Here is a 7,758-nt window from a genome sequence, read left to right on the forward strand (position 1 = left end):
AAATATTGTTTTATTTGATAATTGGCTTTTATGTAAAAGCTAGAGATTGTATTTTTTAATTATATAAATCCAGTTAGTGATTTAGGAAATAACTTATAACTGACACTAAATCCGAAACATATGCAAATCTCTTCACATGATTGGAATGATAATAAGCTTAATCAAGTGATGTATAATTTAATTTTTAAGGTCGTAGAATATACAATTATTTGAATAGACAGATTTTAATTTCAGTAAAGGGAGGTAAATAATCACTGAACACTTTTTTTTAATTTTTAAAAAAAATTTTTTTTTAATTTATTTTTGAGACAGAGAGAGACAGAGAGCAAGCAGGGGAGGGGCAGAGAGAGAGGGAGACATAGAATCCGAAGCAGGATCCAGGCTCCAAGCTGTCAGCACAGAGCAGAATGCGGGGCCCGAACTCACAGACCCTGAGATCATGACCTTCGGACGCTCAACTGACTGAGCCACCCAGGCACCCCCTTTTTTTTTTTTTACGTTTACTTATTTTTGAGAGACAGAGACAGCACAAGTGGGGGAGGGGAAGAGAGAGAAGGAGACACAGAATCCGAAGCAGGCTCCAGGCTCTGAGCTGACAGCACAGAGCCTGACTCGGGGCTTGAAGTTACAAACCATGAGATCATGACCTGAGCCGAAGTCAGACACTTAACTGACTGAGCCATCCAGGCGCCCCAATCACTGAACACTTTTAAATAGTTTTATGTCATCCTGTGAAATGTCTGTGATCTTCTTTATTCTAACTTATCAGTACTGAGTTTATGGTTCTCTCAGGAGAATAAATGACCAAATAATGAATCATAAAATCTTTTGTTGTTGTGTTTGTTTTCTGAAGAAGATAAATATACTAATTTAGCATTAACTATAACTTTTGTAATAAAAGTTGACATAGTAAAAATTCTACAGACTATTTTCATCAAGAGTAAAATAACAATCCCAAACTAGATATTATCATATCATATGCAGTATGTTATTAAAATAAATATGCCATGACCAAGTAATAACTTAGAGATTAAGCATATTTACATTAGAAAATGTATTGTGTACTTGATCACATTAATATAATATTAATATTATTTATAAATAAAAGGATGGCAAATTAGATAACAAAAAAAGCACTTTTAATTATGTATTTGTCCCCAAGATATTATCTTGGAACATTGAAGATATTCCCTTTCCTTTTCCATGTAGACCTCAATCGTTCATTACTTCCACTTCTCTGGGCTCAATGCTGGTAATTGATTCCTTTATCTCTGTTGCTGTTCCCCTTAAGGTTCCTTTTTGTCTTCCTTGTGTTCTTGGACTGTATCATGGTATCTTGCCTTCGTTACTACCTTCTGCCCCAGCCCCCACAATGGAAAATAGTGAATAAACAAAATTTGGCCCTCAAAGCAATAAGTACATTTTTGAAAATAAATATAAACAATTGGTCAGAGAAGCCTTCATGAGCATCAGCTGGCACCATGGAGGGAAATAGGAGACACAAGAAAAGTTAAACATGTTAATTTGAGAAGCCCATGTGATTGACTGCTCTTGTACAATTTTTAGAGTAATAAAAACTCTATATCATACTCAATCTATACATACACTGTAAGTTAATGTATGCTTTCCTTTTTAATGTTGTTGTTTCCTCGGAATGCTGAATTATGGCAGCAAGTAAATTCAATTTTGAAAATAATTACATTTGTGCTACTTTGATACCTACTTTACATGAAGGAAGTATTCTACCAAAACGTGCATATTTTAAGCAATGAGATCTTCTTGTTTAAATTTCCATGTATCTTTAGAATCTCTTCTTTTCATAGGTCTTCCTACTGACTGCAATGTTTATGATTACTTCTTATCTGGAAAAAAAATGAGAAAATGTTTCCCCTTTAAGAAAAGATATAATTTGAAATGTTTGTAATCTTCCTATTTTGACTATCTTGAATTTTGGGATGCAAACGTTGAAATGGGAAAGTTCACTTTCCAGTGAAAAGACTCCCTGGATGTTAAACTAGGAATCAGAACTTTTTTTTTTTTTTTCAAAAGATTATCTGTTTATACTTTAGTTTCCCTAAGGCTTTCTTTTTCTTAGTGTGAATGTTTGAATATATTATTAACTTAACATAGAAACTTAATATTTAAAGGCAGTGTTTTATAGCTCTAGGGGACCACCACAGATAATGTGAGGGTCTTATGAAGACCCAGACTAAAGAATGTTTGCAGCTCCTGAGATGTCTCTTGTTCTCTCCCATCACACTTCTGTACACCTGACCTCTTGCTTGCTGTCACTTTCCTTCTTCCATGTAATCATTGTTAGAAGAGGCATTGTTAGAAGAGGCATTGTTAGCAAAACATCAAGAGGCAAGGTTGCAAAGGACAATTTTTTAATATGTTTATTTATTTTTGAGGGAGAGAGTGTGAGTGGGTAGAGGCAGAGAGAGAAAGGGAGAGAGAGAATCTGTGCTGTCAGCACAGAGCCCAGCGCCAGGCTTGAATTCATCAACAGTGATATCATGACCCAAGCTACAATCAAGAGTTGGTTGATTAACTGATTGAGCCACCCAGGCACCTTAGAGACAATTTTTAAAAAATATGAACAAGTATTATGTATCTCTATTCTACCATGAGAGGATAGGTCTTATTTGTTTGAATTGTACAGTAATATTCACTTGTAATCTAATAATTTTTATCACTAAACAGTTTTTCCTTTTTATGGTGACATTTATTCTTTTCTACTTATGAGAGCTCTCTAAATATATAGAGAGCTTATATGCAATTTATAAAATGATTAATTATGTTAAAATAAAATTACGTGAATATGAATTTCATGAGGGTAGGAGATGTTTTGTTTATTGATTTCCAGAAACTTACAGACCAAAGATCCCTTAACAAAAATACACCCAAATTATGAGATAAAACATTCTGCAAATTTCTTCATGTAGTGTTTTTTTTTCCTTTGTGGTAAGTTTATAAACTGTAAGGATTTTTTTTATGTAAACAGTGTGATAACCATTTATACTTAGAAACTTTCTAAGTGAATAGTCTGTTCAAAAATTACTCTCTTTCTCTTTGGTATGTATAAAAACTGAGAGATATAGGGAAGGGCATGAATGGTAGTGTCTATCCATAAATATTTTTCTAAGTCTGAGTTGGAATTCACTATTTGTAACCAGGTAATCATTTTTTTAACTTAATCTGCTTTATTATAAACTGTATGACAAGACAAATTTAATTCTAGTCCAATTTTGCACAACAAAGTCATACATAAAATTATTTTAGCACTGCTTATGGGAGAGAAAGACGAGAAACTTTTTTTCTTTTAAAATATTTTGCTAATGTATGAACATATTCTCAAAGCCTTTTTTTTCCTAGGGAACCCATAACAAATTTAATCTATTATAGCATATCTTTGGTTTTCAGTTTTGTTTTCGAGAAAACATGACCGTCTTTTAGCCAAAGGGGCTGTTGTCAGAGTTATGTCATTATTTTTATGGCACATGGAGCTTTTAGTTGTAACATTTATATTGAAAAGTGGCTCTTCCCTCTCTAGTGCCTTTAACATATTATCACATCCATGGGTAATTCAACATTGCTTCATACCAGATCAAAAAATTTTGCTGATGGATATCTGAACTCTTTATGAATTCAAAAGATTTTAGAGGTTTTTTTCTCTTTTATATAGGAAAATATGTATCTTTTTATGATCTTTTCTTTCGATGTTGGAAGTTATTGGTGATAAAGAGACATAATGGAGGATCATACTTTTTACATTTAGGAGATTCTTTTAAACTTTACAATCGTCAGTTTCTGCATTACTTATATATAGTGTGTGATACAATTCCATCCAGTTGAGGATAAGCTGGCATGCATTTTTTGCTATATTTTTATTGGTTGTGTAAACTTTAGATATGTTGGTTTGATATGTTGGTTATTTTTACATCTTTTATTGGCTTTAAGAATAAGATTGTGGAGTTCTAAAAGTTCCGTGTAGATGCCTGAGAGGTCCGTGTCTACAAAGAAGAGTCTTCACTTGCCAATGCCAACCATCTCCGATGGAAGCAATTCTGATATCTCTTGAATATATGGCATGATAGCTAAAATAAGTTTGAAAATCACTAATTCACTTCCTTCACCCCTTGGTGCAACTCACATTAATTGACTACATGAGAAGTTACGAGGTGTGATTTGGGTCGTGAACTGAAGTTACTTATATAGTAAAGAGAGGACATATTTAAAGGTATCTTACTATGTCAGGATCCCCAAGACCATCCTCAGGCTCAAAGATTTGCTAGAAGGAATCGCAGAACTCAGAAAGGTTGTTATATTTACATTTATGGTTTATTGCAGTAAAAGGATACAATGAAAACCAGCACAATCGACATAAAGGTTGAAATCTAAGAGAAACCGGGCACAAACTTCCAGGTGTTTCATCCCCATGGAGTCATACAGGAACGCATTTAATTCCCCCAACAACAATTGTGATAACATGTGTGATGTGTTGCTACCTGGGAACCTTATTTGAGCGTTCGTTTCCAGGGTTTTCATTGGGGGTCAATCACTAAGCATGCAGAGATTTTGGAAATTCTTTCCCTGAACATGGGTCATCTCTGCCTATTGGCTAATGCCCACACGTTACTTACAAAGTTCAAAGTACTTCATTTCACTATGACTCATATGAATTAATGTGTAAATAGTCTCAGAATAAATGGTCCAAACTTGTCAATTATCCTTTAATAAAGCTGGAAAAAATAAGTAAACAAAACAAAACACATTGTCTAAACTTCATTTATTCTAGGTCCACAATTAAACCAACATATAAATCACAAGACAATATGGATTATAAAAACTGAGCAAGGAGTTGCAGGTCAAATATACAATGTAGGAGGGTAGGGAGAGGTAGTGGAGAAAGAGCTAGCAATTCATCAAATGGTAATTATTTTCCCTAATGCATTAAGGAGTTTAGAAATGTGTAATTCCTTTTTAAAATAGTTACAGTAATTATGTCATTTCTAGAATTTCATTTAGCACGATAATCAGATGACTTGATTGCAGTGAATCATCTGAAGGATATATATAGAAAAGTCAAGAAACGTAATTGGTAAAATCAAATTTTTGATTGTTGATGTTTTCTCATTTAAAAAATATAATTACCATATTGTTTGAAGAAATAATTTCGGAGGGATACATTTTACTGTAATTTTTTTATTATGTTATTATTTAATGATAGATCTTAGATCTTTAATTTCGAATGGCCAGTTTTAATGGATGTATTTCTAATTGATGTGTCATTTATCATTAATGAATTAAAGCTCATTCATAAAACACCATTAGTTCACCTTACACTCAAAGCATTAGCTCACGTGCAGCACATAGCTGCACGTGCAATGTAGTAGTCCAAAAGATTCACTGCCATCTTCGACATCATTATACCATTTCTTAAAGTCAATTAAAATGCATATGTTAAGAATATTCTCCCGAGAAAGGAAAAATGTCTGCTAGTGTGAAGAACAATTATAGTTGTTGCCTGTGGACATTAGTTCCCAGAATTATTGCAACGTGTGTCATTTTGATCTGTTTCAGTGTCATGCTGTGAATACACTGGTCAGCTTCCAGCAATTTTCAGTGGGATTTAAATTAATAACTAGCTGATGAGCTGATACTTAAAAACAGATGGGACTCATATAACACAACAGAAAATTCATCACCAAAAGTCAGGTTAAGCAGTGAAGAGAATTCCAAGAACATTGTATTTTAAACTATCTTACAAGACAGACTTATGGCCTCAAATTGAAATGCATGACAAAAATAACACTTGATTATTCATTAAGCTTTGCATCCAGTGGTAAAGCACTTCAAAATGCAGGACAGTAAAAGGTTATCTTTCTGCAGATAGAAACCAGTAAAATACTTTTCCACTGATGAATAAAAATAATTAAAATAAAACTTCTGGCTGTGCAAATACTTCTCACAATTTTCTTAAATTTAAAGCATGTCATGTATTACAAACTACTCAAAATTATTAGCTTCCTAAATACAATACATATTTTTTTTTATTTTATAGCAATCCGATAGAGTTATTGAGTCTAAGAAGCTTCAAAACTTTAACAAAAATATATATCTGTGCATTAGATTTTTTAATTAGTTATTCTTATATAGAATTATCAAAAATATGCATATTTAAGCACATTTCAGCAAATGATTGTAAGTATATAATTTACTCATTCATTTTTTTCAAAAAGGGCTTACTGGGTAGTACTCACTATATGACAGACATTGTGATGGAAAACACAGTAAATATGCTCTAAAGTATTTTTATAAAAGACAGTCAAAACAAAACATCTACAATGAAGGTAAATGTTTTTGTTTTCCTGTTATCCTTTGACTAATGTTTTAGAAAATTCAGTACTGACACTTGAGGAAAATGTTAACATATATGAAGGAGGTATTTATCAATAGCACTGGTGGTAGGCGCGGGATAGAGAAGCTACTCCCCTGCAGTAAATGTGTCCTAAGGCATGCATTGCCTTCTATAGGTCTCATGGGTGCTGTTTCTAGAGAACAGCTTCCACAGACTAGCAACATTTTAGCTGCAAATTTTGCATTAGCTTAATACTTCAAGATAGGTTATGCATCAAGTAACATTCTTTCCATAAGCTTGTAATTTTAATATGCATGAGTTAATTTGGATTCCATATCTAACCGATGCTAGAGTGTAGAAAACAAGTTAACCTTATCTTAGGCATAACTAATTATTTGGAAAAACTCAGTTTGTTTTTTCTCCCGTCCCTCCCCACCTCAAACATGTCAATAGCTAAATGTTGAATAGGTATAGAATGCATAAAAATGTTATAAATATCCTGAAGTTCATTTTCTATTCTAGGCAATATTTTGACACTATATAAAAACTGAGATTGTATTCCTTGTCTACATGATTCATTGATAGTGAAACTGATTATTTACTATCTCTAGAAACTTTTCAATAATAAGACTATTGGTATTTTGAGGATTTTACCTCATCAGAAACCTGTTTTTGTTGTTGTCCCAAACTTAGAACCAATTTTTCTCTATCTTTGCCGGTTTTTTCTACTTTGATTTCTATCACTTGAGATTTTTATTTGATAGTTTTGTTTTCCATGACATTTGCTAAGAAATTAGTGTCAGAAACAAATTGGACAGTCTCTTTTCTCAAAAAAAAAAAGAAGGATGGAAAGAGGAAAGAAGGAATCAAGGAGGAACAAAGAGAGGGGTAAAAGAGAGAAGAAAAAGAAAAAAAAGTAATACAGAATCATGGCCAAGACTTTGAGCCATGGGGCCATTAACACAATTATTTACAATGTGTTATTTGGAAGGTGCTATGTTGCACCTTGCAAACAAAACTCCCATATACATCCATCAAAAATAGGGTCTCCTTTCTTGGCCTCCCGTGCGCAGGTGCATTCTGTGCTCTACCCAGAGGTACTTAACATGGAGACACGTTCCATCAAGTGTGGCCAGAATCTAGCTCAGGCTCCGCTCCCCCAGTGCCCTGGTGTGGGGCTGCTTCACAGGGACTCAGGATCCTGAGGAGAATCAGGATGAGGAGAATTCTCTGAGGAGAATGCCAGAGGAGGCATTCTGACAATTCCTGTGAAGGACCAGGCTCCGGTGCTTCTTCCTGTGCCACCTGCTCTGGGTCTGTGCTCCTCCCTACTGGAGACTGAAGCACCGACAACCAGAATGATTCATTTGGGCTAGGGAAAAATACACTGGGACAGC

This window comes from Panthera uncia, chromosome B1 (assembly GCF_023721935.1).
Source record: "Panthera uncia isolate 11264 chromosome B1, Puncia_PCG_1.0, whole genome shotgun sequence".
Lineage (NCBI taxonomy): Eukaryota > Metazoa > Chordata > Mammalia > Carnivora > Felidae > Panthera > Panthera uncia.